The sequence below is a fragment of the Schistocerca piceifrons genome, chromosome 6 (genome assembly GCF_021461385.2).
Source record: "Schistocerca piceifrons isolate TAMUIC-IGC-003096 chromosome 6, iqSchPice1.1, whole genome shotgun sequence".
Classification (NCBI taxonomy): Eukaryota; Metazoa; Arthropoda; class Insecta; order Orthoptera; family Acrididae; genus Schistocerca; species Schistocerca piceifrons.
In genome coordinates this window covers 36,186,909-36,210,445 of record NC_060143.1, presented here as the reverse complement: position 1 = coordinate 36,210,445, position 23,537 = coordinate 36,186,909, and the positions used below count along the sequence as shown (strand labels likewise).

Below are 23,537 nucleotides of genomic sequence, written 5' to 3'. Positions count from 1 at the left end.
TCGCAGTTATTCTTATGATAAAAGTAATTGCACCTAAACGTTTCATCAGAGTGGCAGATTTATTATTTGAGTCTCCCAGTATGAGAACGACAGAAAAATACTTTTTCAGTAATAACATTACAATCAGAAGCGCGGTGGTTAAATATATTATGAAGTGCTAATTAATGTCGGTAATCTCGATTCTGATAATTATTTTTATTCGTTTTAATTGCGCAGTGGAAAATTTCCAATCTGTATTAAAGCAATATTCACGGGCCATACCGCAGTATTGACTTGTATTACAGCAATGTTTATGGTACCACTATTGCTGCCACACATTGCTCGTAAGATATGGTCCGTGTCAAGGCATCTTACATTACAAGCCGCATACGTCAATTGTAACCCATATTTCCATAATTGCGAAGCGCTAATAGTGCTTCGTACATAAGTAACCGAAATTTCTTTGCTCTACTACCAAAGAATGGAGCGTTGTGAAATAAGATTGCTGGAGGATTTACTAATCTTTCTCGAGAAGTAAGCCTTGTCAAGACTTAATGCTGTTTGTGCCCGCGCGCAAAAAAGCTACTGAAGTTACCAACCGCTGAAGTTCAGCCTGCAAAACTACAGCGTTTTCAAGGTTTCGTACTTTTGCACTCCTTAAGTTGACAGGCACCATTTGATGGATTTCTTCCCTCCAACATTACACAGATTCGATTGGCATGAATAAAGACCTAGATTGAATAATGTACTTTTACGACAAAACGTTTATGGAGGCAATTGTGATTTATAACACTGACAACCCAGTGTGCCGGATGTAAAACGTAAGGCTTGTGATGTCATGACCCGTAATATCAAAACCAGAAATCTGCCGCGAGAGAATCATGCTAACCTTCCTAATCTTTTACTCTTAAAATAAAAGTGCAGTTTCTTCCATTTTTGTGAAGCATTGGAGTGTAACTTGTCGCGCGGATGTGGCTGTCATGCAGGCAGTAGGTGAGTGATTCGTTTCTCGGTACAGGTTTCTCACACACCCATCATCAACATAAAACAGACTCAGAATGACAGCAGGCAATGAATCATTAATCATTACTTTATACCACGTGTTAAGTCGCAGGTCAAATAGCAGGTGATTTGTTTCCTCTTTGCCAATGTCTTCATGAACTGACCGAGATTTTTCAATTGACCGGTTTTAAAAGAAATATCTGTTGTACAATATGAAGTTTGCTGATGAACGGAGGCATTTATTCTGGGATAATGCCCACCGAAGTTGATAACCATGTGGGAACTTGACATAACCTGTCTCGCAGTGTACTGCAAGATGACAAATGCCTGTTAGCGGTAATCGAACTGAATTCTGTACAGTACTGTATTACACGGCAGTTAGTGCAAGTTGTGCGATATGTGTTTTTCAGTTTGCTGAGAATTCGATAGCTTATAGCGTGCTTCATTTCACTTGCAAGTCTGACGTGTCAAAAGTGAAAGGAAAGGTGTCTATAAATAAATACATCTGCAAGACCACACGATGCTACGTTTTTTTCTGTTAACCTTAAAATATGTCCCATGTGAGGATTACAGTCGAAAATTGATGTAGCCATTTGTATATGTTGACACTATAATATACGATAGGCACAACAGAAAGATAAACTGTGTTACCCAAACTAAATTATAATCACCTAAACTCCTACGTGTATCATTGCTTTGTTTTCAAGTACCTATTTAAACTGTCTTTGAACGAAGTTAACAGCATCGCTTAATTACACGAACAGGGTATATGCCCCATAATTCTGTTTTGTAAAACTAATTACATGTGAATGACCCACATGTATAGTTAAATTATAGTTTATTGCACTTGCATTGCGCTTCTTGAAATCCTATATGCTCTCCAAATTTAAAAGAGCCGATGTGAAGAGAAAACTAGGCCTATTGAAATCTCGGGACAGCACGTTTCAGGAGGAGTCAGACAACATACTACCTACCCCCACATACATCTCGCATATTGACCACGAGGAGAAAATTCGAGAAATTAGAGCCAATACATAGGCTTACCACTATTCGCCAGTGGAACAGGGTTGGAGGAATTAGTGATACCGAAAGTATACTTCGCCACACACCATTAGGTGGCTTTCGGAGTATGATGTAGATTTAGATGTAGATGTAGAAATACACAAAATGAGCCTTAAACTGCAAGCATGGTTGTATTGAAGTTGGTTGAATCAGGATAACTTTCTTTTAATAGGTAATGAACAGAGCCCAATGCTTCAACAGAAATTCTTGTGTTGCACGTGTGGTTTTCCATACTCTTCCTCCAAGTAGTCCTCTGAACTTTTCAGCTACATGACTGCTTGATAGAAAGTGCTAATCAAATAGGACTGTCTTTGTTATTATCTCTTTTGTACCAGAGACATTAAATGATAATTTACTATATTCATCTATGGGCAAAACATACATAGGAAACTACATTTAACAGCCTTTTTTTTAGCACAGTGAATTATTCTTATTTATTTTATTTGTATTGAAAACATTACACTCTTCAGGCTTCTGAAGCCACTACATACGAAACATGTTAAAAGCAAACTGTGCGAAAAGGATCATAAAATTTAAGAAAATTATTTGCCATGACCTTTTACAATAATGTTGTCTTCTTCACTTATAAGAAATCACAGAGTCAGAAGGACCAGTCAAAAACCATGAAAACGACCAAGATTATTCGTATGGTACCTAGAAACTATTTACATTTTTCCTCTAATTCCATGATTTTACAACTAATGCTGTCCAGACAGTGAAGTATTTTTGTTAAGTCACATAATATACTTCTTGCTTAGCCTTGTAAGTGCTTGACATAAAACGATTAAGTGTGATATAAGCCTAAATTAGGGATTTGGAACAAATCATTAACTGCAGTTATATGATCATGTACGTTTTCATGATTAGTTCCAGTTTTGGACCATCATCATAGTGAATACATATCATTGTATCAAACAGTTTTGAAGCTGCAAAATCTTAACAATCTAGCATTGTGCTTTCGGAAAATGAGGCAAATGGCTGAAAAAATGCTGCTGTAACATGAAGCAAATGGCTGTACAATGAGGGGTTTAACTGAAATTAACTCCTTTTCAGTTATACTATTCACTGTGTAGCCATTTTACTTTGTATTATGTGTGCGTATTTTTGGTCATTTGTCTCATCTTCCAGGTGCACAGTGCTGGATTGTTATAGCTTTAAAACTGGTTTGATGTATGACACTCATAGTGATGATGATGGTCTAAGAGCAAAAACAGTATTATTAATGATGTATAAAATCATATAGCTACAGTCATGGATTTCTTCACATATTTAACACCTGTTGGCAGTTGCCAGATTAAAAAGTTAAATTAGGAATTTCCAGTCATACATCATCAGCTATGTGCTTCTTAAATGATCTGAATAGACGAATAGTGAAATCACAACTCTGCATTTGCTGCATAGAAAATAGTTTTGTTTAATAGGAAGCCAGTTGTACACCACATATAACTATTTTTGGTTCAAGATTAATCTATAAATTCACATGATTGCTAAGTATAATAATAAAAACACTTCATTTCCAAAGCTTGTTTTCTGACTTAACAGTAATGCACCAGTATTGTCTTATCTTTCGAAAAGAAAGCATGATGTCATTGCTCATTTGGTGCATCTGTGACAAGTCACAAATCAAGTATAATGTCAGCATTGTAGAGTTGATGTGAAAGTTTCATCTGTTAAATATAATTTTTTAATAAAAACTAAACATACTGTGAGAGACATGAGGGCAGTTAAGTGGATTGTGACCTTTATTAAGAAGACTAGTGCTTGAAAGTGACCACTGAGCTCATGGGTCAAGAAAAACTGTGTGAAGCAGAAACTGCTATCTGTAAATTTCATGTAAATGTTTCAGTACAAGAAATAGGCTTCATTGCTGTAAGGAGCTTGAAATCTGAGACTGGTTACCAAAGAAAACATGAAATGTAATCGTCTTCCAGCAGCAAAGTGTGATGATACGGGTATTCATATTGCGGATTTCAGTTGTTCATGTTACCATACTGAAAGAAATAGTAACTGCTAAGGTCTCCAAAACCATTTTTGGTGACCATGTTCATTCAGCGACACAGCCTGCATGCTGCAGGGAATTACATCTTGCAGGCTAGTAATCATGCCCCTCTGGTTTGGCATCAAATGTCCACAACTGATTTGAAGAGCATCAAGATCAAATAACATGTATTGCTGAGCAGTTGTGATGTGCAATGGGAATCATTTAAGGGCTCCTTTCCAAGTTCTGGCAAACACATGGATTTTTTAAAAATTTGGATTCTATATAAATTGATTCTCAGGAAAACTCAGGCTATTTCTGCATCAAAAACCAAACACAATGGATGTTTATACATTTTCATCCTCTGTTATGTTATAGTATTTGAACAACAGCTGAATAACATACTTAAAAAGGAGCTGTTTCTGTGAGTTAATCATTTGCAACCTTTTGGGTATAGAATGGACTGTCTTAAATAGCTGTGACTAAAAAATTAATCCACGTGCCTTTAGTGATTATTAGCAGTGATATGCTACTTGAATACCGCCTACTCATCAGAATTACTTTCGTTTGTCTTTCATTTAATCTGCACTTCTGCTGAGTGTATGTAGCATGCGCACCATATGGCAAAAAATACGGATTTCTGAATAGCACACATTCGTTTCATAATTCTCATGCCATCAGCAGTTCAGCCACCTGCAATTCTGTGCTAGTCACATGCACAGTCTGCACTTGTAAGGTGTGCATGTAGTGAAGCTTTGTGGCTAATATGGAAGTGGCCAGTGGTGAAGGTACCACTTCCCAGCCCAGTGCCCGAAGTTCACATGTTGTTTTCTATTAAAATGATGTAAACAGTTGAGCAGTAATTGAGACTCGGTTCATAATTTCTCTTGAGTCTTGGTAATTATAACACATTTAGACTTTAGGAGCATTTCAGAGTTTCAGAGTTGGCACTTAGATCCCTAGCATAGGATGACCTCCTGCAGCTACAGTGTGCCATAATGCTCAAGAAAATGTCATGAGTAAATACACTTAACAAGAGTGATGATTGTGTTTTGCATGCAGACAATCACCAATTAAAGATATAAGCTGGAAAAATAGGTCTGTTTGATCATCGTCCATAGTAGCTTTTATGTCATATCCTTCGCATGAGTTGCTATGGCATTTTGAAATTTCTTTAATCCAAGCAGATTTTTTTAGAATTTTTTTTTCTGTTGACAAGTTGAGTGTAATGAGGAAAAACTAGCCCCCACTATATGTCAAGAAGTGGGCAGGACATACTTCTGATATGTGAACCATGGTTAAGGTGCTATCATCAAGTTGATAAGCCTTTTTACCCGCAACTTCAGATAGGAAGTCTTCTGTATCTGAAGTCACACTCTGAAGAAACTTCATATTCAGATCACACTCCGAGTAGTGGACGGGTGGTTGTAAATTATCATTGTGTTCATTACAGCTTTTTCTGAAAAAAGCGGTACTTCTTTTCAAATAGGCCCCACAATTAACGATGAGTGGGCTGCACTTTCTCAAATTGAGTGTCGAAACATGAACTTCGGTACAATAGGAAGCTAAATTTCCAGTCAGAGCCTTTTCATCAGTAAGGAGGCTGTTACCTTCAGCTTGTTCTCCTTTTCTGAGAAATTGTGGATCTCATGTTACTTTAATTGTCTAACTTTCCTGATGTGGCTATCATTTTCTCAAGGAACGAAAACCCATTTTCAGACTGCATAAAAACAAAAACAAAAAAATATAACTATACCATTTTACTTAATTTCAAAAAAATGATAGTAAACACCTAATAATAATAATAATAATAATAACTTAACAACAACTTTACAGTACTCATATTATGGCAACATCAATAACTTCAGATTTCAAGCACATTCTTCAAATGTACTCAAAATATGAGGTTCTTAATTTAAAATGGCACAGTCAAATGCTTATCTCACAAATGAGAAAGTGACCTAATTCAAGGTGTGATACATAGACCATGAAAATTGTCAGAATGCAAACAGGAACACTGTCTTAACTCAAAATGTGACACTATTCTTGAGTTACGCAACACATTACACCTGTGAAGTTCCCAACACAACTGAGACATGCCGTTGTTCTTGTTCTGACAATTGACATTTTCTGTGGTGGCAAAGTGACACACTGCACTATCTAGTGGTATTCCTGGTAACTACACTAATGATACTTTTCCTGCAGAAAGATACGACTGAGTTAGGCCTATTAGTGGAATAAAACACAGAACTATTTGTCACTTTTCTTATAGGAGAGCGATCTGCCAGTTATTATTTGTTTTTTCTGCCTTAAGCATGCTGCAGTTTAAAGAGTATTGTACACCAGACCCATTTTGTTTGTATTTATAAAGGATCATTTAAAAAAGAACAATAGACAGCCACAGATGATGCTTGTAATTAAATGCAAAACACTACACTTAAGAGAGAAAAGAAATTGTAGGCTTTGCTTTTAATTTTTTGTGTGGATTCTATGTAATAATGCATCTTTAACAAAAACGTACAATGTATTACTGTGTTAAATTATTTATGCACTACATTTTGTAAGAAATGAATTTGATTGCATTTCACGTGTCTTCCGTTTTTATCGCAGTTAACATTGTACAGTACCCATTTAACAGACAGTTCCACTCAATTAGTTATTAATGTAAGCTGCATAAGCTCTATACACTATATGATTAAAAGAATCGAAACACCTATTAGAGGACATTAATATGGGGTGCGTCCACTGTTCACCTTTATATTGACATGAACTCTGCTGAGAATACTTTCAGCAGGATGTCAAAGTCTGAGGAGGAATGGCAGCCTGCTCTTCCTCAACGGTAAAATTAGAGAAGGTAGTGATGTTGGGCACTGGGGCATGGAGCAGAGTTGACGTTCTATCTTGTCCCGAAGATGTTCTGTTGGGTTCAGGTCAGGACACTGGGCGGACCAGTCTATTTCTAGAATTTTATTGTCCACCAGCCCCTGGCTCACATATGTTGCTTTATGACACAGTGCATTGCCTGCATCACAACAGGTGTTTGTTTTTGCTTGAAGAGCAAATTACGGTTGTTAGAACATTCAGTTGAGTGGTAGCTTCCCCCACAGCAGTAGTGTATCAAAGCACACTGTTTGTTTTGTGAGTTAACACAGCTTTTCATAAGAAGCAACTTATTTTGAATTTCCTTTATGCATGTTTAGTTTAAAACTCTTACATTTCATGTGTGTTTGTGTATTTATCAACTTTTCAATAACTCTCTAGAGTACATTTCTGCTATCTTTAGTAACGACAGGGACTGTGAACGCTGGATTCAGGTGCAAACTGAGTTGGTAACCCTTCGCTCACTGCTCTAGGTGGTGCTACAGCTTGAGGTTTTTGCCAGTGGGCATCACTGGGGGGAGGGGGATGGGCAGACATGGGTATCCAAGGGACGTCTAGCACGTCCGCCAATCCGTCCACTACACACACAGTTATAGGTGGTGCTGGCATTGGCCATGGTGTTGGGGTTGTTGCCAATGGGCATTACTATGGGGGCCAGACATGGAAATCCAAGGAACATTTAGCATGTCCCACCGGTCCTCCAGTTGATTCACTATAGTGGCTACCCCAGATACTGCCTACACTGTGGTTGAGTGGAAGATCATTTCAGAGTGTGGCATGCAGCAAAAGACTTTCCAGTGGGCTGATTGAAGGGCCTCCCAGGTTCATCTGACAAACAGGTTTCAGGCACTGTCTGGGCCTGATAAACATTCTGAGCCAGATGCAGTCGCTTGCCCTGTTTAGGGAAAGCCTCTTGGCCTGCAAAATCTGGGCAGACACAGAGAGGGATTACCGGTAGTTGGGAGCCTCAGTGGTAGGTGCGTAATGGGGGCCCTTCGGGGTATGGCTGCCAAGGAGGGGAAGGAATCCTGTGTGCTCTCTGTGTGCACACCAGGAGGAGTCACTCCAGATGTGGAACAGATACTTTCAGATGCCATGAAGAGCACAGGGTGCAGCCAACCACAGGTGGTGGCTCATGTCAATACCAACAATGTGTCTCACTTTCGATTGGAAGAGACTTTGTCAGATTTCAGTCGGCTACAGGTAGTAAAGACTGTCAGTCTTGCTTGCAAGATGAAGGTGGAGCTCGCCATCTGTAGCATTGTCATCAGGACTGTCTGCAAATCTTTGATACCGAGTGGAAGATCTGAATCAGAGGCTCAGATGGTTCTACAACAAAACCTGCTCCCCAGTGACACCTCAAGAGAGAGGAATCACACCCCAATGTCACCCACTAGTCTGGACGTGCCACAGCCCACAGTGATCAGGTAACACAGGCACTGGCCATTTCTAAAACACTTACGCAAAACTATCTTAAAGCACATATAACAAAAGCATATACATGGGACAACTCAGACAGTTAATTAATAGTGCAAACACTTTAAAAATGTGAATGAGTTCCCCAGAGTTTAAATAGTACCTCTTTAATACATTCAGCACTATGCCCACAAAGCATACAGCTGCGCACGCATCGGCGGTATGTACAGTATCCATATGCCATATGGGCGCAGGTTTTCTATTCGTGGAAACGTGTTTGTCCACAACTGCCAGCTGTAGCAAGCGTACCCCACACATGGCCTCCACATGCATGCAGTCTCGTTGAACATGCACCAAAAGACAATCAGGGCAGGACAGCTGGCACGCCCTCTAAAATTGCCACAGATTGAAAATACAATGCCATAATCGACAAGAACCTGCCTAGGTCAACATGAGTGAAGATGGGCAGCCCCATGATGATGCCACTGCACTGGAATCATCAGCATCATCAATATATGACAACTCAGTGGGAGGGAAGGCCGCCTATGGAACTCCAGGGGGCACTTGGGCACTGTTTACCACGTATACCTAATTGTGCTACCTGCCAGTTGTCAGAAAGAATGTTCCTTGCCACCGCCATAAACTCATAATTCCGCAATGTGGTCGTTGGCTAAAGGAGGGTGAATAGGGTCAAAGCTCTAGTTTGGGCCCAAGATCAGGCACTAACTGGACAAACGTGTCCCTGGTTAGCAAGTCTGCATGTGAGGTAACACATCTGGGACACTCAGAACAACATTTGTGTGAGAGACCCTGCAGATTGGCGAACCAGGCCATATCTGACTGCCAAGGGCATTTGTGGTGCTGGTTAAACTGCAACAGAGCCACCACCACAAAGACTTGTTGTCCAAAATACTGTGTAAGCAAACGAAAAAGTTCATGAAAGGTTAGTTTCTCAGGTTCAGTGGAGGGCTTCAAATTTTGCACAGTTTTGTACAACCCCACATTCCTGGATGATAACAAGGTAGCTTTATCGAACTGCTCAACAGTACACCTGGTTGCACAATAACAACTGGTGTAGGTAATTTTCCCACCTTTCCATAAACTCATGGACACATCCAAATGGTGTCAGGGGCGGGGAAAACAACAGCATAGTAGACACCTGGCCTGCCAATTGTGTGGCACAAAGCAATTCCACTTTCTGGTTTAGCAGTACCTGCATCTGCTCATGCTACTGCTGATACTGCTTCTGTAGATGCAGCTGGTCCTGCCACCATTGCAGAAATGCTGGGTCGATGGTGACCCAAAATTAATTCTGTGAAAAGGGAAGAAAAAAAAATTAAAGTGTCACATGTGTTAGAACATCCTTAGTAGCCACTTTAGAATCTGCACAGACATGAAAATGCCACAGAACACCATCAGTACAAGATATTGTACAAAGTCCAACAGTTTCTTGACAACGAGTTGGGAACAGAACCCCCTAAGAAGAAATGAAAACTCACTATGTGAGTTGATCTACAGGGAATTACTAAGTCCACAACCTGGTTGAGATGAGCGTGGTGATAAACACAACACATGGCAAGCACAGGCAACTGACGACTGATTATACAGCAATGGCACATGGCATGAGGCACTAGGTGAGGTCCGGGGTGGTTGAACTCGGCGACAGAACTGCCCCGCTTGGGTTACTGCTGCCGGCAGGTAAACATTTCTGTCAGTGAGTCTGCCCATGCCACGCGTCACATGCGCAAACCCCCCCCCCCCTCCCCTCCCATAGCAGTTGTCAACAGCTATGATAACCATATCACCACATCTGCCTCCATTTTGATGTCCACTGGCGAGGACACTAAAAGCTACAAGACTATCTGTGGGAAATCTGCATTATCACAAAAAGGCTTTGTTAGCAGAAACCGTGAAAAAATATGAGTGTGTGGTGTGGTGCCATTTATGAGTGTCAGTTTTTTCCAGTGCAAATACAGAAGTTAAAAACCACAACATTTTTAATTAATTTATTACTTTTCAATATAATCTCTATCCATTTCCAGAATTCTGGTCCATCTTTTAACAAGGGGATATATTCCATTGTGGTAAAACACACTGTCTGGCATCCAAAGCCATTGACATATGGATGTTTTCGTGATCACCTCATCACCAAAATAAATCCCATGATGAGCTACTTTTAGTTGCCCAAATAGATGGAAGCCTGGTGGTGCCAAGTCAGGGCTGTATGGGGGCTGAGGCAAAACTTCCCATCCAGTTTTCATAACATCTTCATTGGTGTAATGACTGGTGTGTGGTCTTACATTGTCACGTGAAACCTTTTGTTGGGCAAACTCGCTGAAGGTGCATTTTAAGCTGTATGAGGATTCTGACATTTTAGGCAGAATTTGTTGTGCACCCTGCTCCACAAACTAAACCACAATCACACCTCTGCATCTCAGAGTATTTCAGCTATAACTTTTCCTGCCGACTGCACAATTTTGAACTTTTTCTTCTATGGTAAGTTTCTGTGATGCCATTCCATTGGCTGCCTCCTTGATTCTGGTTGAAAAATAGGAACCTATATTTCGTCGCCAGTCACAGTTTTTTCCAGAAAATCCTCTCCCTCCAAACTGAAGCACTGCAAGACTTGGAAAGCAGTTGTTTTCCTTGTCTCTTTATTCTGGTCAGTTAACATACCAGCCTGCCACTCCATGTCTGCCTTTTAGCTTTGTTACAGTGACAGACCCATTGTCTAACTGGGTTGATATCCACTGTTGCATTGCCACACACATTTTTCAGTCTTTCATGAATGCAAATGGGCATTTCACCTTCTGCGCTCCAGAATTCTATTACAGAAAGCTGTCTAATACGAACATAAGTGTCGGCCATTTTGCAAACAGCTACAGTTATGGCTTCTGTTGGTGCAGAAAATTATTTTTGCAGTAAACTGGAGTAGTAGTTTTGCAGAATAGTGCCAAATTCGAATTTTTTACTTAACAAACTTTATTTGAGCAGAAAAATGTAGGACTCATTACTTTTACACTGATCCTCACAGCACTTGTATCTGTAAAAATTTCATCTTTTCTTACTTTTAACTTTGATTGCTGTCTCTTAAACATAATTGAAATAAATAACTAGAATAATTTATTGCTTCAATTAATTGCATCCCACTTAACATTTAATGTATCTCAGAAATAACTCAACCAAAATTCTTGAGAATTGAAGGACTCATTTCTAGTTGTGAGCACTCTGCATATATGACAAAAAATAGGTGTGCTCAATTTCACCCCAAAACATGTATGAAATGACAACAATATGGAAAGGAGGAAAGGATAGATTGCAGTCGGGTCGTAACACCTGGAGACATTGCCCATGTGTGTATGTGATATGTTGCCATATGAATGCATGAAAGTTCTACTTCTGAAGAACAACTTTGCCTGAAACCTGAAAATATATCTAGTACTCTTTTTCACTGTGACTTTCGGCAACACAGCATCTCAACTATGTGGTGAGTAGCAATCTCTCCTTTCCATATTGTTGCATTCAAAACACCCATTTTTCTGATACCTTTCACCTGTGATATCCCCATGCAAAATTTTTGCGTATTTAGTCTCTGGAAGAGAAGTTATTTAACAAAATTATCAGTCTCACCACTGCAATGGCATCTTGTAGGATCAGTAATTTTTTGGATAAATGGCTATTACATTTTAATAACTGCAATCATCTATTTCTGTGACAACAAACTCTTGAATAACTAAAGCACCATGATTTTATTTGGTAAGTTGTGAATGAATACAAGCTAAAGAAAAGTATTTAATAAAAATAATGTGTGGCAGGTGCTGTTTCTTTTAAAAATGAAAACTAACTAACTGAAGTACAATCTATGATCCTCTTATCGTCTATGACATTACCTCTGCAGACCAACACTTAGCATCAAAACTACAAGGGAAGAATTTGTCATCAGACTGAGAACTTAGGATCATTTATAATATTCAAACAATATTTGAGAGAGGACTTTCTGGAATGAAACAAAACATTTGTGGTTATCTCGTAGGAGCGGTTGGAGATCAATCACACTAAGTATCGAATACGCATTTATTAATCACTGATACATAACAAACATGGCAGTACAAGTTACGTGCCAAAAGTGAAAAGTAGATCAAAGCAGTCCAAAACAGCAGAAGTCTCTGCGCCAGAGACGCCACAGAGACCCCCCCCCCCCCCCCCCACCTCACTAGTGCAGAGCACGGCAGAGGGAAGCTTCATTACACGAATTTGTAATCTTGGTGCCAGTGCGGCGGTTGTTGGCGGCGCCAGTGCAGGGAGTGGGGCCGTCGGCGGTGCAGGAGTCCCATGGTTTCAACGGCTGCACAGGCAGAGATGCGTCAGCAAAAGGCAGCATCAGGAGGCACATCAGTGAGTGACCATGCCAGTTTCAGGCGATTAACAACACTGTCTGTAGCCGTCCATGCAGGTGGATGACGAACGTTTCCGTACCGCGTTGTAGCACATGGCAAGGGCCGAAACAAGTCGGCTGCTTGCACAGTGTCGTCCCGCAGTATCACAAAGTTGCACGAAGCAAGGGTTTCGTGGATGAACACAGGCAGGGTGGAGTGGGTGCAGGGAAGGGGGGATCCGGAGGTGTGTAAAGTGTGTATGTATGAACCCGCTGGAGCAGGGCGGGAAGATCCTCGGTTTCGGCTGACTGTGAATCCTCAACAAAATTGGCAGGAAGAAAGGGGGATTCGCCCTATAGAATCTCAGCGAGCAAGGCATTCAAATCTTCTTTATGGGCTGAGCAAATACTCAGCAGGACCCACAGGAGTGCATCCGACCATAGGCCGCTGTGGCACATTAGTGGACCTTGAGTGTGCAGCGCCACCACTTGACCAGGCCGTTCGCCTGTGGGTGGTAAGCCGTGGTGTGAAATTTGGCTATGAAGCAGAGTTCACAGAGTTGTGCAGAGACAGGGGACAGCCGAAGCAAGCAATCCACACCGAGATGAAAGAACGGGCAACGGTCTTGTCAGTTATGTCAATAATTGGGAGCGCCTCAACCCATCGGGTCGTGTGGTTGATGATCAATACGATGTATCTGCAACCCTCGGAAGGGGCTAGGGGACCAACGACGTCAATATGGATGTGAATGCCACTTTGGGATGTCAAACTTGCCCAATGGAGGTTGAGCGTGCCTGCTGACCTTGCTGCTCTGGCACGGGACACATGCATAGCTCCAAGTGCAACAGTCGTGCTTCACGCTACGCCAGACAAAAAGATCAGTATATTATCAAAGTAAGCATAAGCAAATGGCAAAGGGGGCAAAATGGAATCAATGAACCGCTGCCACGTCTGCACACAGCATTTTTCAATCCATAAGGCATATAACAGTATTCAATTAGGCAGAAGAGTGTGATGATGGCCATCTCTGGAATATCCGTTGGATGCATACGGATCTGATGATATGCCTTGGGACACACCTTGGAACAATCTAAAATGGAGAAAAAGTTAGAACCATGGAGTAATTGCATGAAATCCTGGATATGTGGAATGGGGTAGTTATTGATAAAGGTGCGAGCATTAAGAGACCTGTAGTCTCTGCACATGCGTGAGGTGCCATCCTTTTTGGGAACAAGGTGAATTGGTGAAACCAGTTGCTATTGGAGGGGCATCGGATGCCCAAAGCCAACAGATCCTGAATAATCTCCTTCGCGCGCAGAAGTTTGGAAGCATTAAGTCACCTGGCTTTATAACGAACAGGTGGGCCGTCAGTGGTGTGAATCCTTTGATAAGTGTCATAACTGATGGCTGATACTTGCGTAAGATGTTCAGAAATAGGGGCCAAGAAGCTATCCACAGGCAACGTCGGTTCACTGACTTTGGTGAACCGGGGCGGCGTAGGTGGGGCTGCGGCTGAAGTCGGCAATGGAAGACGCAATGCAGGAACAGAGCATGCAGATGCGTCTCGTAGATTCGTCCGCAACGATGAGAAAACAACAGCAGGTGGTGGAATGCTTGACACAGGAACAGGCTGGTGAGAAAACGCTGTAGAGGTGTGTGATTGACTGCCTCGTTGTGGGTCTGCAGGTAGGCAATGTATGGTACACTATGCGTGTGACAATTCCGTAGAGGTAGAGGTGATGCAGGTGCTTAAGGCTTCGTTCTGGGTGTGGAGTTCGTCGATTTGTGAGCGCACATCCATTTGTTAGCACATGTCCAACAGGCAGAGAGCCATGTAGTAATATGATATGCAAAGCATTTATTTATTTATTTATTTATTTATTTCTTACACCATGGATCCAACTGTGACAATTTCACATGGATGTAGTGTGTGTCAATTTTTACATTGTCAATGACAAGTACTTGTACACTATGTTTACAGGTAAAGAATATAAAGTTACTTAACCACTACAATGATCCATAACACAATACAACCCATAGCCAAGGAGGTGGAGAGCGAAGTTGTGCTGAACTCTTGTGAGCACGGAATTGTAGAGCCTGACAGGCAGCGGCCTGCAGGTCTGGTGAAAGTTTGGAATGGTGTAGGAAATCCAACCCGATTACAGGTTCATCCTCGTTGGCAATGTGGAAGGTCCAATGGTAGGTGTGAACCGGTGATAGGTGAAGCGGCATCTTAATGGAGCCATGGACCGCAATTGCAGAACGATTGGCGGCGATCAAGGCAAGGGTAGAAGGTGATAGGGTGTTAGCAGCATGTTTGGCCAAGATTACACTAATGTCAGCACCAGTGTCAACGAGAAAGCAGATGCCTGTTGACATGCCTGTGGCTTAGACGTGTCACATCAGTGAAGTGAGTGGTGCGGTGTTGAACGATAGGCGTCATGAAGGAACGTGGCGAGACGTGGTGCTTAAACGTGCCCACCGGTCTCCTTTGGGTAGGCGCAAGGTGTGCGGCAGTTGCGGGCAGCATCCCTGTCAGTAGTGTGGTACCAGCACACCGGTTAGGCTACTAGGTGGGTTGGTGGGGTGCGGGAGGGGGCTGCAGCTGACTGCGTCGGGGCTGGTAGCCAACTGGGTTGCTGCTCGGGCAAGTTCGGTGGCTGTCAGGAGCCTGCTGGCAGTACTTCCTGTAGGTCGCTAGGTGGCAGCTCCTGACTGGAAGCCAAGGTGAGCACACTGGCCTCTGCTGGCAGGGTGCAGAACCAGAGTTGCAGGCATGCCAACTCAGGGTGATGGAGATGTCGTTCGTGACAGGCGGTGTCGGTGACAAATGGTAGCGTAAGCCTGATCCGCCATGCATAAACAAAACCTCCAATGGGTCGGCGATGTGAGAGAGTAGATGAAGTTGCAGAGCCAAACGCATCTTGACCACGCTTGTAAGTCGGCATGGTGTGTCCAATCTGCAAGCGCAACGAAGAACACGGCGCAGGTGTAACGGCCGGTGCCGTTGCAACAGCTGGTGGGAGGCGGTCACGGTGCAGCAATAGGGTGGGGGGGGGGGGGGGGCTGACCTGGTAACCGGCATGGGTGGAAAGACTGGCACTGTTATGAAAGCGAGCAGGAGGCAGTCGAAGTCGAGGTGACCGGCGTCGCCAAGACAGTGTGCAGGGGGGAGGGGCGGGGGTGCTGCGACACAATACGTATTAGAATGTGCTACCCCATGCATAGAAATGTTCAAGTCACAGTTCTGGAACTTCGTCGGCACGTCAAACCATCCCGAAGGTAATGACATAGATGAAGGATAAACCACAATGTCTTTAACTGGAAGGTCGTTTACGTTGTCGTTAGGCGCCGTGCACTGTCCATGTTGTGAAATCAGTCCAAAGAATCAAAAGTCACAAAGATAGGAAATTCTGCACCAGAGACACCACACATTTGTGCTCTGTAAGAGAAGGGTGTATCGAAGAACCAGAAGTAATTGTGGTTTAAAATTGTTAGTTGCTTACTGGCTGGGTATTGGTATGTTGTTCCTGTAAGAAAGTATGAAAGCTTTTTAAAAAATTAATAATGGTTTGGATATTGTTATCAAAACACTGACACACATGACCAAAAATCAGAAATGAATTCGCTGGTTTCCAAATTGCAAGATTTTATCAGAATACTACATCTAGTGATGCACATTATCTTTCAGGATTAAGAGTATTAAACAATTTTATTGTTTCACTTTGTAAAGTAGTAGATCTATAAAATGACATAACTAAGTAAAGCTTTCAAAATGAGGTTTAGTTTGAATACCACAGTACTTCACTAGCCGCATTCCATATTCGAGGTGGCATGTTGTGACCTTCCTCTGATCTTTGAAATGACGGTGACAAATTTCTCTTCTTCAGAAAGGCTTTTCTTGCCATTGCCAGTCTACATTTTATATCTTCTCTACTTCAACCATCATCAGTTATTTTGCAGGCCAAATAGCATTACTTACCTACTACTTTAAGTGTCTCAGTTCCTAATCTAACTCCCTCAGCATCACCTAATTTAATTTGACTACGTTCCATTGTCCGTGTTTTGCTTTTGTTGATGTTCATCTTATATCCTCCTCTCAGGACACTGCCCATTCCATTCAGCTGCTCTCCCAAGTCCTTTGCTGTCTCTGACAGAATTACAATGTCATCAGCAAACCTCAAAGCTTTTATTTCTTCTCCCTGGATTTTAATTCCTACTCCAAATTTTTCCTTTGTTTCCTTTACTGCTTGCTCAATATACAGATTGAATAACACTGGGAATAGCCTACAACCCTATCTCACTCCCTTCTCAACCACTGCTTCTCTTTGCTTCCCTTTCGTGCCCCTCGACACTTTATAACTGCAATATGGTTTCTGTACAAATTGTAAATTTGTATTTTACCCCTGCCACCTTCGGATGCTTCCTTTGAAAGGGCATGGCCGACTTCCTTCCCCATCCTCCCCTACTCCGATGAGACCGATGACCTCGCTGTCTGGTCTCCTTTCCCAAAACCAACCAACCCTGCCACCTTCAGAATTTGAAGGAGAGTATTCCAGTGCAAAACCTTTCTCTAAGTCAACAAATGCTATAAACTTAGGTTTGCCTTTCCTTAACCTATTTTCTAAGACATGCCTCACGTGTTCCTACATTTCTATGGAATCCAAACTTATCTTCCCCGAGGTCAGCTTCTACCAGTTTCTCCATTCATCTGTAAAGAATTCATGTTAGTATTTTCAACCTTGACTTATTAAAGTGATAGTTCAGTAATTTTCACACCGGTCACCATCTTCTTTCTTTGGAATTGGAATTATTATATTCTTCTTGAAGTGTGAGAGTATTTTGCCTGTCTCATACATCTTCCCCACGAGATGGAAAAGTTTTATCATGGCTGGCTCTCCCAAGACTATCAGTAGTTCTAATAGAGTGTTTCCTATTCCTGGGACCTTGTTTCAACTTAGATCTTTCAGTGCTCTGTCAAATTCTTCACACAATATCATGTGTCCCATCTCATCTTCATCTACATCCTCTTCCATTTCCATAATATTTGCTCTCAAGTACATAGCACTTGTATAGACCCTATAAATACTCCTTCCACCTTCCTGCTTTCCCTTATTTGCTTAGGACTTCTTTTCCGTTTAAGCTCTTGATATTCAGATGTGGTTCTCTTTTCTCCAAAGGTCTCTTTAATTTTGCTGCAGGCGGCATCTATCTTACCCCTAGTGATATTTGCTTCTACATCCTTACATTTGTCCTCTAGCCATTCGTGCTTAGGCATTTTGCACTTCCTGTTAATCTCATTTTTGAGACGTTTGTATTCGTTTTTGCCTGCTTCATTTACTTCATCTTTATATTTTCTCCTTTCATCAATTAAATTCAGTATCTCTTCTGTTAGCCAAGGATTTCCACCAGCCCTCATCTTTTTATGTACTTCACTATTTCATCTGTCAAAGCTAAGCAGTCTTCTCCCTCTTCTTCTATTGTATTTCTTTCCCCTGTGCTTGTCAATTGTTACTTAATGCTCCCTCTGAAACACTCTACAACCTCTGGTTCTTTCAGGTTATCCAGGTCCCATCTCCTTAAATTCCTACCACTTTGCAGTTTTAATCTGTATTTCATAACCAATAAATTGTGGTCAGAGTTCACATCTGCTCCCAGAAATGCATTAAATTTAAAACCTGGTTCCTAAATCTCTGTCCTACCATTATACAATCTATCTGAAACCTTCCAGTGTCTCCAAGCCTCTCCACATATGCAACCTGCATTTAAGTTATGCTCTGTTCAAAATTCTACAAGGCGGCTTTCTCTTCCATTTCTTACCCCCAGTCCACATCCACCTACTACTTTTCCTTTTATTCCTTTTCCTACTAACTAATTCCAGTCCCCCATCAATATTAAATTTTCGTCTCCTTTAACTATCTGAGTAATTTCTTTTATGCATCATACATTTCTTCAATCTCTTCATCATCTGCAGAGCTAGTTTGCATATAAACTTGTACTACTGTGGTAGGTGTTGGCTTTGTGTCTATCTTGGCTACAGTAATGTGTTCACTTATCTGCATTCCTACTTTTTTTATTCATTATTAAACCTACTCCTACATTACCCCTATTTGATTTTGTATTTATAACCCTGTATTCACCTGACCAGAAGTCTTGTTCCTCCTGCCACCAAAGTTCATTAATTCTCACTATATCTAACTTTAACCTGTCCATTTTCCTGTTTAAATTTTCTAACCTACCTGCCTGATTAAGGGATCGGACATTCCACGCTCCGATCAGTAGAACGCCAGTTTTGTTTCTTCTGATAATGACAGCCTCCTGAGTAGTCCCCACCTGGAGATCCAAATGGGGGACTACTTTACCTCTGGAACATCTTATACAAGCGGATGCCATCATTACTTAACTTTACAGTAAAGCTGCATGCTCTTGGGAAAAATTACGTCTGTAGTTTCTCCTTGCTTCCAGCCATTCACAGTACCAGCACAGCAAGGCCGTTTTGGTTAATGTTACAAGGCCAGATCAGTCAATATCCAAACTGTTGCCCCTGCAACTATTGGAAAGGCTGCTGCCCCTCTTCAGGAACCCACCAGTGGCAAGATCCATGGTTAATGGTTAATGACCTTAACTTCCGAAAATTTCAGGGTGTGATGAGGACAAACACATGGAATTACTGACTGCAGATATAAATAATCTGAATGCCTGCTTTTGCGAACGATGCACCAGTTTTACTAGCGTAAGGAATGGTCCACACTAGTGGTAGTCAACCTGGTCCCAGTCACTCACTAGTAGGTGTTCCAGCTTTCATGGGTAGTGGTAGGCGGTAGGGATTTCAATAATGTTTTCACTGGGTTTTCGTGAAATTTAAACATAAGGTATTTGGTATGTAATTAAGCTTTAACTTGCTGTAACTTTGCTTTATAGATCCTATAAAGATGGAACAATGGGAACTCCAGATTGGAATATCAACAGTTTTAGGAAAAGGAGAATTGCTACTCACCATAAAGATGACCTATCAAGCTGCGGACAGCTCAATGAAAAGACTGTTACATGTTGTAGCTTTCAGCCAAAACACACGCACACACACACACACACACACACACACACACACACAACTCATACCTATCTGACTGCTACCACATACAAATATGGCTGCTATCATTCTGTGCTTTCTTGTGTGAATGTGTGTGGGTGTGTTTTCTTATCTGAAGAAGGCTGTGGTGAAAAGCTATACTATGTAACAGTCTTTTCATTGTGTCTGATGGCAACTCAGTGGGTCATCTTTATGGTGAGTAGCAATTTATCCTTTTCCTAATATTGTTTTTATAAGGATGAGTTACTTCTCTACTTTATAAGTCATGATTACTGTGGAAGCAGCGGGCGGTTTGAAAATTTTGCTTGTGCAGAAGTATAAAAGTGGTTGGTGGGTAAAAACGGTTGACTACCCCTGGTCTATGCAGAAAAATAGCTCAGTTGCAAAAGCAGGTAGATAAGTATTTACAGAAAATAATTATCAGTGTACTTTCAATGGACTTAGCAAATGAGAATAAACTGTGGTTCATGAACAGCTTCTGAACTGTGTGCCAGTTGAGGTGTTTATTTACAACCACTTCAACAATTGAAGTGAACATATGGAATACATTATGTTGATAGCATTAGCAACCAGCACATGTACAAAAGTAGGACTCAGCACAGCTCCCATGGTATAGAAATGGAGATAAACAAGTGACCTCTAATTATATCTCAATTCCCTCCTTTTGTATTTACACGACTACTTGCAGTTCAGACTTAATTGTCAGGCAGAGGGTTCATTCCACTTTTGGAATATTCCTCTACTGCTTCATTCTCAAATAGCATATGGGAAAAACAAATACTTAAATCTTTCTGTGCAAGCTCTGATTTCTTGTATTTCATTACAGTTGTCATTTTTTCGTATGCGGGTGAGAGTCAACAAAATATTTTCGCATATGAAGGAGAAAGTTGGAGATTGATATTTCATGAAAAGATCTTGCCACATCGAAAAACACATTTGTGTTAATAGTTGCCATTCCAACTTGTGTGATATCCATGATACCCTCTTCCCCCTATTTCACAATAAAGAAAATGAGCTGCCTTTCTTTGAAATTTTTTATGTCCTCCATCGATGGACCAGCGTAGTGTAGGTTGTCTCTTCAATAGATTGCGTCTTCTAAATGTTCTGCCAATAAAACATAGTTTTTAGTTTGCCTTCCCCGTACCATTTTCTTCATGATGGTTCTAGTTTAAGTTGGTCATAATTGTAATCCCTAGGTGTTTAGTTGAATCAACAGCCTTTAAATTTGTGTAATTTATTGTGTAATTGAAAGTTAATGGATTCTCTTTAGTGCCCATGTGGAGGACCTCCCACTTTTTGTTGATTAGAGCCAATTGACACTTTTTGCGCCATACAAATGTCTTGTCTAAACCATTTTTCGGTTAGTTTTCATCTTATGGTGACTTTATTTGATGGTAAATGGTACCGTCATCTGCAAACAGTCTGAGAGGGCTGTTCCTAAATTGTTCATATAGATTAGTAACGGCAGAGGACCTATAACACTTCCGTGGAAAGTGCCAGATATCAGTTCTGTTTCACTCAGTGACTTTCCATCGGTTACTATGAACTGTGACCTTCCCAACAGGAAATCACAAACCCAGTTGCACAGCTGTGACAGTACTCCATAGGTATGCAATTTGATTAGAAGCCGATTGGTAGGATTGTTGTCAGAAGCCTTCTGGAATCAACTTGAGATCTGCTTTCTGTAGCAGTGGTTCCCAACCTTTCTTAGACCGTTACCCCTGAGTGCCAGTAAACATTAGCTAATACCCCGCCCCAGACACCCCTGTCCATTGCCCTGCCCCCTCCACCACATCATCATCAACTTTAGCACGTAAATAAACTGTAGAATGGAAGACTTTTCTTGGAACACCTTTATTTTTAAAATGACGAAAGAGAAATAATATTTAGCTTGTGTGAGAGTGTGTGTGTGTGTCTTAATGAAGAAAGAATTCATGTTGCGTCACAAGTGCTACCCACAACTCCTTCTCAGATAGGAAAGCTAACTATGCTCAGTGACAGTAGATACTTGTTACAAAACATACTTCCCCCGCATTACTCCTCTCCATTGTGACATTTGATTGACCTGCACACTGCAACACCATATAAAATTAACCAAGTTAAAATGTGTGCTCACTATTCGTAAATCACTTGATTGCTGCACTCCTTACTTGTGAAATGGCAGAAATTGGAAGACTTCAGGCTGTTAGTGCTTTGTGACTGACCACAGCCACTAATAGTAATAGTACCAGTAATAATAATAAGAACCGTAGTAATACTGTGTGCAGCACTATAGTAGCCCTTATGTAGTTATTGCGGTGTTGTGCTGTTAATTCATTTATCTCTTTCGAAGCAAGTAATGAAGCAAATTGTTGGACTACTGCAGGTACTATCTACAACTTCGAGAAGATATTTTTGTGAAATATTTAGAATGTGTTACGTATATGTGTCACTTTTATCATTTGCGATGTACAGAAAAAAGCATGTGTGTAGTGGGTGGACTATGTTAAGAACCTCTAACCTCAACTGCGTTAATGCTGCTAATTGAGAAAAAGTAATTATTGATAACTTATTTAAGTGATATTAGAGCCCTACAAAATTGTGATAATAGTAATTATCTTTTAAAAATAATTTGGTTTCGTGACTGAAACACAATGGAATCTCAGAAATTTTCATTTTACACCTCAGGGGGTAATTACCCCCAGTTGGGAACAACTGGTTCATTCATTACTTCATGTGAATAAAGAGCCAGTTTTATTTCACAAGAACCGTATTTTCTGAACCTGTGCTGACTGTGTGTCAATAAATCATTTTCTTTGAGGTATTACATAATGATTGAACACTGTTCATGTTACAAAATCCTACTGCTAATTGATGTCAGCAATATGGGTTTATGATTTAGTGGGTTACTTCTATTTCCTTTATTGTGTACTTGTGTGACCTGTGCAACTTTCCAGTCCTTATGTATGGATTGTTTGTTGAGTGAGTGGTTGTATATGATTGCTAAATGTGGAACTGGCTCATCACCATACTGTGAAAGGAACCCAAATGGTGTACAGTCTCAACCAGAATACTTGCCTTTGTTAAGCGAACTAAGTTGCTTTGCTACAATGAGGGTATCTACTTTTAAGTTGCTCACGTTGGCAGCTGGTCTTGATATGAACTTACTTCACCTTCATTGGTGTAGGAATTTCGGAAAATTGTATTTAGTAACTTCCATGGCACTGTTATCAGTAGCATTAACAGTGCAGTGAATGTATTGACTGTGTCTTGCTTCTGGTGTACTATACATTCAATGAAAATTTCTTGGCCGGCCGCGATGGCTGAGCGGTTCTAGGCACTTCAGTCTGGAACTGCGCGACTGCTACAGTCGCAGGTTCGATTCCTGCCTCAGGCATGGATGTGTGTGATGTTCTTAGGTTAGTTAGGTTTAAGTAGTTCTAAGTTTCAGGGGACTGATGACCTCTGATGTTAAGTTCCATAGTGCTCAGAGCCATCTGAACCATTTTGAAAATTTCTTGGGATTATCTGCTAGATTTCAAGACAGAGTTTCATTGTCAAAACTATAAAAGCATCTTGCTTTGAAGTACTTGCAAGTTTCCAACTTCAGTAATATGCCACTAATATTGAAGATTTTGTTTTCTTTTATGACTAGCAAGCTGTTTTTATCCTTCTGCATCTGTGTCCTGTTTTGTGTACCATGGTGGATCTGTTCCTTCTCTTATTAATTTACTTGGTATAAATCTCCCTATTACCATCAATATCAATGCCCTTT

General features: G+C 41.0%; 1 protein-coding gene across 1 annotated transcript in view; it reads left to right on the top strand.

The window, feature by feature from the left end:
* The first annotated feature begins 805 nt into the window (after positions 1–805).
* The window catches only part of LOC124802977 (anoctamin-1-like), a 265,666-nt gene continuing 242,934 nt past the window's right edge, over positions 806–23,537 (top strand). The window contains exon 1 of the mRNA XM_047264075.1: positions 806–972. The gene's annotated coding sequence lies outside the window, so the exon portion shown is untranslated. The remainder of the gene's footprint in view (positions 973–23,537) is intronic.